This window comes from Phodopus roborovskii, unplaced genomic scaffold (assembly GCF_943737965.1).
Source record: "Phodopus roborovskii unplaced genomic scaffold, PHOROB, whole genome shotgun sequence".
In the NCBI taxonomy this organism is placed as follows: Eukaryota; Metazoa; Chordata; class Mammalia; order Rodentia; family Cricetidae; genus Phodopus; species Phodopus roborovskii.
The window spans coordinates 1,289,760-1,297,692 of record NW_026125444.1 but is presented as its reverse complement, the minus strand read 5'-3'; the positions used below and the strand labels follow the sequence as shown (position 1 = coordinate 1,297,692).

At 40.6% G+C, this 7,933-nt stretch overlaps 1 pseudogene; it reads left to right on the top strand.

The window, feature by feature from the left end:
- Positions 1-345: 345 nt before the first annotated feature.
- Positions 346-2,046, top strand: LOC127215438 (heat shock factor protein 1-like; annotated as a pseudogene).
- The last annotated feature ends 5,887 nt before the right edge of the window (positions 2,047-7,933 follow it).

Sequence of the window (7,933 nt, the reverse complement as noted above, 5' to 3'; positions counted from 1 at the left end):
AATGGCCTGAACACTGTAGGCATGGATTTGACTTGCTTGACTGCTTGGCATAGTATTGCTTTTGTCCAACAAACTGATTTTACAATAAATAAAATATGGAAATTGGATCAAACTCATGGAATCTGAAAGCCATGCCATATGGTTTATCACCATAAACAATTCACCTAATACAATAGGCAGGGTTATGTTTTGAACACACTATTATAGTACCAGTTGGGAACAATACCTTGGTGAGGTTGAGTCATTTGTCTAGATAATTTACATTCTACATTAGCAAATAGTGTCTATTAATATTTGCTAGAAACAAAGGGGTTGCGGCCCTATCGAGAGCGCGCTGGTAGCAAGATGGCTACAGCCACAGGAAGCCTTGCTGTGTGTACGCAGAGGGCTGTGGAGCATCCAGACATCAGGGGCAGTAATGACACTAGCTCAGCCCTCAACCACTCTTCTAGGACGCCATCCCAGCCTCCACCGGTTTCGTCTGAGATGGATCTGGTTGTGTTCTCCTGTACAGCGGGGTCCAGCAACGTACCTGTCTTCCTAACTAAACTGTGGACCCTCATGAGCGACCTGGACACCGACGCGCTAATCTGCTGGAGTCTGAGTGGGAACAGCTTCCAGGTATTTGACCAAGGCCAGTTTGCCAAGAAGGTACTGTCCAAATACTTCAAGCACAACAACATGGCCAGCTTCGTGTTGCAGCTCAACATGTATGGCTTCAGAAAGTAGTCCACACTGCACAGGGTGGCCTGGTCAAGCCTGAGAGGGATGACAGAGTTCCAGCATCCATGTTTCCTGTGTGGCCAGGGACAGCTCCTTGAGAACATCAAGAGGAAAGTGACCAGCGTGTCCACCTTGAAGAGTGAAGAGTGAGGACATAAAAATATGCCAGACAGTATCACCAGGCTGTTGACGGATGTGCAGCTGATGAAGGGGAAACAGGAGTGTATGGACTCCAAGCTCCTGGCCATGAAACACGAGGACCAAGACCTGTGGGGGGAAGTGGCCAGCCTGCGGCAGAAGCATGCCCAGCAGCAAAAAGTTGTCAACAAGCTCATTCAGTTCCTGATCACACTGATGCAGTCAAACCAGATTCTGGGAGTGAAGAGAAAGATGCCTCTGATGTTGAGTGACAGCAGCTCAGCACACTCTGTGCTCAAGTCGACAGTACTCCCTGGAGCATGTCCATGGTCCTGGTCCATACTCAGCTCCATCTCCAGCCTACAGCAGCTCTAGCCTTTACACCCCTGACGCTGTCACCAGCTCTGGACCCATAATCTCTGATCACTGAACTGACTCCTACCAGCTCTTTGGCATCCCCAGGCAGGAGCATAGATGAGAGGCTCCTGTCCAGCAGCACCTTGATCCATGTCAAAGAAGAGCCCCTCCCAACCCACCTCAGAACCCTCGGGTACTGGAGGCAAGCCCTGGGCATCCATCCTCCATGGATACACCTTTATCCCCAGCTGCCTTCATTGACTTTGAGAGAGTGAGCCTAATCCTACTGCCCCAAACACAGCCCCTATGGACACAACCGGAGTCAATACCCCTGCTCCTCCACCCCCTTCTACCTCTGAGAAGTGCCTCAGCATAGCCTAGACAAGTGCCTAGACAAGAAAGAGCTCAATGATCACTGGGATGCCATGGACTGGACAACCTGCAGACCATGCTGACAAGCCATGCCTTCAGCGTGGACACCAGCGCCCTGCTGAACCTGTTCAGCCCCTCAGTGACCATGACCAACATGAGCCTGTCTGACCTGGACAGCAAGCAGCCTGGCCAGAACTCAAGAGCTCCTATCTCCCCAAGAGTCCCCCAGGCCTACTGGGGCAGAGAACAGTAACCCTGACTCAGGGAAGCAGCTGGTGCACTATATAACTCAGCCTGTTCCTGCTGGACCCTGACGCTGTGGACACAGGGCACAGTAGACTGCCTGTGCTCTTTGAGCTGGGGGAAAGCTCCTACTTCTGTGAGGGGGAGTGACTACACAGATGACCCCACCATCTCTCTTCTCCTCCCAAAGCCAAGGACCCAACTGTCTTTTAGATATCCCAGGAGTTGTCAGGATGGCTTGTGGCTGGCCCCCAACCTATCCCAAGGACATGGCTGGTCCTGAAGAGACAAAACAGGCAATCCAGGGCATTCTAGGTCAAACCACCACAACCCCAGTGGAACATAGATGGGGCTTGGACCTGGGCAGTGCCTCAGGTCAAGAAGGTCCTGAGGATTGCATACCTGCTGCTTTCACCCTAGTCCCAGGTGTACTGTCTGAGTCAGAGCTTCAGTCACACTTGGACTGACCCTTCAGGTTATTCATATAATTGTATTTTGGATGAGAGTATTGTATTATTGTATTTTTACATGAAAGGCCTCTTTAACTCTTCAGAAAGTGTGTGTGTGTGTGTGTGTGTGTGTGTGTGTTGGAGGAATGTTTCCATTGGCATATACAGCAATGATTTTATTAAACTGGAAGCTTATACTGCTACTTATTTACTTTGAGCCATTCATACCAGTCAATAAATAGGAAAACAGGGTGTTGTGCTCTTAATTTATGTGACTTAACCTGTTTGCAAAGGAGACATTGGGACATGCAAGTCAATGGGGTTAAGGAGGAGTACATCTGGAACGCATGAGATCATCTAGGACAATTGTTGCTACTCTTACACTGTCAAACTCCTTCCTCAGATATCCTTCTTGACAAAGTTTGCATTTAGTTTTATTAGAAAGAGTTGAAGATTCTTCTGTGAGAATTACGTATCATTGGTACTGAAAATTTTGGAGGCAACAAGAGCCTGGTGTGGTGCTCTCTCTCCTTGTGGTTGTACTCATTATGTCTGACTTGATTTTGTTTGTCTGTTTCATGTCTCTCATCCCTTCTGTACTGACCTCAAGTAGAACAGGAAGTGCTGTTTTCATAGACCATATCACAGCAATTCACTTTGAAAAATATTTCACTATACACATATGTAACTTAGGAATTCTGCTTCTCTGGTTGAACCGTCACTGTCTTACTGTTTCCTTATTCTTGGCTTGCTCTTAGTTTCTAGAGACTTAGAACAGAGTGTCTTCTCTGCCTTTACATTCCTTTTATACATTTGTTGTGAGCAAAATTATAAGTTTCCATTATATTGACTGGCACTTGTAGGTTCTTCATTTTCAAATTTTCTTGATATCAAATGACTATATATATATATATATATATATATATATATATATATATATACTGGCTTAACATGTCTCCAACTGGACTTATTTCATAGGTATCATAGATTTAGTGATTCTAAAAATGATTTCATGGCCTGGAGCTATAATTCAGTGGCATGGTACTTGCTGCATGAGCATGGGGACCTGAGTCAACCTCTAGCACTCATGTAAAAGCAAGGAGCAGTGGCATACACCGATAATTCCAGAGCAGGGAAGCAAGGTCAGGAGAATTCTTGGGGCTTGCTGGCCAGCTAGTCTAGCCAAAGCCACAAGCTCCAGTCTAGTGAGAAACCACCCTAAAAGCTAAGGTGGACAGTGACTAGAAACTAACCTCAAACTCATGCACACTCAAATCCATATACATAAGCAGGCAGATAATTATTTCATTTTTCTGAAAACTAAGTAAACACCATAAAAGAAAGTTAAGTTGAATATTGGATTTATTGTGGTATTTATCCTAAAGTTTTGTGATTATTTAACTGCCATCCCCACTCAACGTGGCAAATAGTACCTGGTAAGCATTCAAAATATGTTCGTGAGCAAATGACTGAGTGAAGGAGGGAATCCACAGAGGAAATAGAGGCTGAAGAGAGATAATAAAAGGCATCAAAGAAGACAGATGGAAAATGAGATAATCTAAAGTCTATCATATGAAGGTTAGATGTATGATGTCCTATTCCAAATAACACAAACACACATTTCCTCCTAAAATATCATGTAGCCATAAGGTTTTATTGAAAAGAAGTACTATCTAAATTACTGTGTATTGGCTTTTTAATATTCATTGAATTTTTCTCATAAAATACTTCAAGTATTTAAACTACAGCAGTGAAGCTTTGAGATTTATAACAGTGGGAGTAAACTCGCAGACCAAATGCTTTCATTTTTCTAATAGAAATTTGATAATTAGTGGTAGTTTATGCAAAATTGTCATACTAGTAGACAAACATATTTGCTTTTAGATTAAGGATAGCTGCAGAATCTTTAGTAACAAGTGAAGGTATTTGCATTGTGCTATCAAAAAAAAAAAAAAAAAACTCCATTTGTCAATTTATCTACTAGAAAAAATAATTAAAATCCTAAATGCAAACTGAATAAAAATATGATTCTGTCTTCAATTTACATTAATATAATTGTATTCTATGGCTCACTTACTAAATTATTTTTCTCAAAAGAAGCTATTTCTTTACTGTCATGCATTAATAACAACACATAATCACTATAGCTTCCAGAATGTTCTAGGCTGGAATCTTCAAGGAATACATACTAGAGCACTAATTTATCTTGGGTGCTATTGATGGGGATTTAGAGGTATTCATCATACAATATTTATTAGTTTGTTTACTTTGGAGACACAGTCTTTTGTAGCGTAGACAGGCATCAAATTCATTATGTACCTGATGATGATCTTGAAGGACTGACCTTCTGGCCTTCTTTCTTCAATGCTGGGATTATAGATTATGCCACCATGTCTGGCTACAGTTTCATTAATTTGGACAACTATTATTTATATATTTTTACATTTTTAAATCATCCAAAAAATTAATAGAAAACAAGAGAACAAGAAATAAGCGTGGTAAAAATCTCAAAATGAAATGGTAAAACAATTCATTTATTAATTATTGATTATTAATCCAGTTACTTTATTCTGTGGTTAGAAATGATTTTTGAAATTTCACTACCTAAGGAATAAATTTCCAAATCTCACTCTCCCAAATCTGGGTTAACCTTTTCAGCTTCATTTCCATTGTCTCTTCTCTATGAAAGCCAAGTCCCGCCAGAGTAAATTCAGCTCCTTCCATACACTATGAACTTGCAGTATAAACTTTCATTTCTCCTTGTTTTGTTTAGAGAATCTTATATGCATTGACTACAAGGATCCCTTCTCCCGGATAATTCTACATGATATGATACTTTGCCACAGTATTAATGTTTTCTATATCAGTTGCTCTTTTTCTATTTCCGAGTGTGTGCACATTCATGTATGTGAATATATGAATCCTGGCTGTCATGTCAAGGTTGTAACACATCCTCGGAGGATTGATCTTTGTCCTCTACCTTGTTTTTTTTTTTTTTTGTTGTTTGTTTTTTGAGACAGAGTTTATCTCTGTAACAGCCCTGGTTGTCCTGGAACCTGCTTTGCAGAGCAGACTGGCCTTGAACTCTCATAGAGATCTCCCTGCCTCTGCCTCCTGAGTGTTGGAATTAAAGGAGTGGGTCAGGATATCTTAATTCTCTGCGGCTGTGCACTCCAGGCTAGCTGCCTTGTGAGCTTCTAGGGTTTGTCTGTTCTGTGTAGTGTTATTTCAGATGCATGCTTCCACGTGTGTGGCTTTCATGTGTTCTGCGGGTCCAGAGTCATACTTGAAAGGTAAGTAGTGCTTACTATGCCATCTCTTCAGCCATCTTTTTACATTACTTTTATTTTTGTATGCCCTAGCCTCCAAATCAAGTGACTTGTCTGAGCTTGACACTAACAGAATTAAATATTTTTTTTTCCTAGAAAAAGAATTAAGTATGTGAATAAATGGCCAACATAACAGGGTTGTCTTTTTTTTTTATTACAAATATTAGGGCTCTTCATTAAAGACATTCAGGTGTTGATTCTCTTTGCCCAAATCCATTCACCCCTGGGAGACATTAACATTCACTCCTGCCTGTCATTATTTCCTACTCAAAGTCTATGATCCACAAATTATGTTGAAGAATATTCTTTTATTACCCTTTCTCTCACTGCCCCCCCTTACTTTTTCTTTCCTTCCTTGTGCTGCTCCACATTTTATTTTATTTTTTTCCCCTTTTCATTGCTAAGGGTGGAACTTAAGCCCTCACACAGAGAATGAGGAATGTAGCACTGAGCCACATTCCCAGCCCAATACTGTAATTTCTAGGTTGCAGTTGTTTCCTGTAATTGTCTTTAATTGGTCTGAAGATCTTTGAATTACAACAACTTTAATTGTCCTAAAAACAAACAAACAAACAAACAAACAAAAATCCAAATTTCATCAGTGGAACAGAGTTTGGGTAACTATAGCAAAACTCTTATTCAGCAAGAGAATGAGAACTGTCTACAGGAAATGAAATGTCATTGGGTGTAAGTTGCTAAGGAGTTAAGATGGGAAATAGTCTTTGACTAGTCAGTACTCTTCCTCGGTTCTTGGCTTAAATCCATGTAAGAAGTTCATAAGCACCAGCATCCCTTTCTATCTGATTCTTTCCTCCAGAAGGTTGGGGAAATGAAATATCCATTCACATCTCAGTCAGTTTTTAAAACCCAAATCTAAGAGATTTTTTTTTTCTTTCAGTCTGTAGTCTCCTTCTTTTCTATTCAAATCTGGTCAAGCCTCTGCATCATTGGCCAAACCTTTTTGAGACAGATGATGCTGCTAATCACAAATACCAGGACTTGAAATAAAGCCCTCTTTTGTAACTTTCAAAACATGCCCATCATAGGTAAGCAATGGCTCTTCTCCAAATGGCTTTCAATTTCACACCCGAGCTGGTAAAGCAGCCACTGTCTAAACCAAAACTTGATCTTGTCATGGAGGGAAAAGAGAAGGTAGAACAGCACACAGGAGGGGGCAACAATTCATCATGGCAGGTGCGGTTTCTCACATCTCCTTTACTACTAAAGTAAGTCATCTGATCAAACCTGATGCTAATGAGGCAATGAAAGGACCTCTTTTCCTACAGACAGGCGAGAGGCATGTGTAAATGATGTAATCTACCACACATGAAATCCCTACTTCTGAAACTCACATTTAACTCTGCAATGCCTGCTCTACCATGGCTTTTTAAAACTGTCACCCCCCCCCCTTCTCTCCAGCCATACTGAACTTTAATATGCAAAACTTAAGCTCTGACACTTTGACCTGTCCATTACAGTTTAGTAAAATTTATATTGTGCAGTTTGTGCTTTGTTAACATAGATATGGACCTGGCTATCCATGTTATTGTTCTATTTAGGAACTAGGCTAAATGTCTAAAAAAGAAAGAAGAAGAAGGAGAAGGAGATGAAGAAGAAGAAGAAGCAGCAAACTACTAAACTTTACTTTCTTTTGAATTAAGTTATTTTCAAATATCTACTTACTTTTTATTATAAATATTTTCCATTCCAAATGAAATAGTCAATAAAAGTTCTCCCCACCTTGTAATTTCTTTTCCTGCCAGCCTGGCTATATTCACTATTGTACTTCCCTTTTGACATCTGAATTCTTTCCACGCTTTTAACATAATCATACTCTGTACTGTAGTATATAAAGTATAGCAAGATTGTCATTCCCTCTGTGATCTCCTTTTTCTCTTTCCTTCCTTATGCATGGACCATTCACTCATGTTACACACACACACACACACACACACACACACACACACACACACACACACCTGTTTTTGTTTTTTATAATCTCTGGGCAATTTCATGTAACTAGAATGTTCTTCCCTAGATCTTCAACTGGTTGCCTCTTCTTTTCATTTAGGTTTCAACTCATATCCTTAAAATGATCTTCCCTCCCCCACTTTAGTTAAAGTAACCTTCCCTCTACCTTACCCACATCATTTTTCACTCTTCCTCTATTTTATTGGCACACATAGAGCTCTAAAGTTATCTGTTCATTACCTGTTTTCTTAGTCACCATGGTAGGGCTATTAGGTCCAATTTTTTTTTTTTTTTTCTCCAATGCTGAATTCCCAGCAGCAGCTAATCAATGTTCATGAAGGCACATGTCTG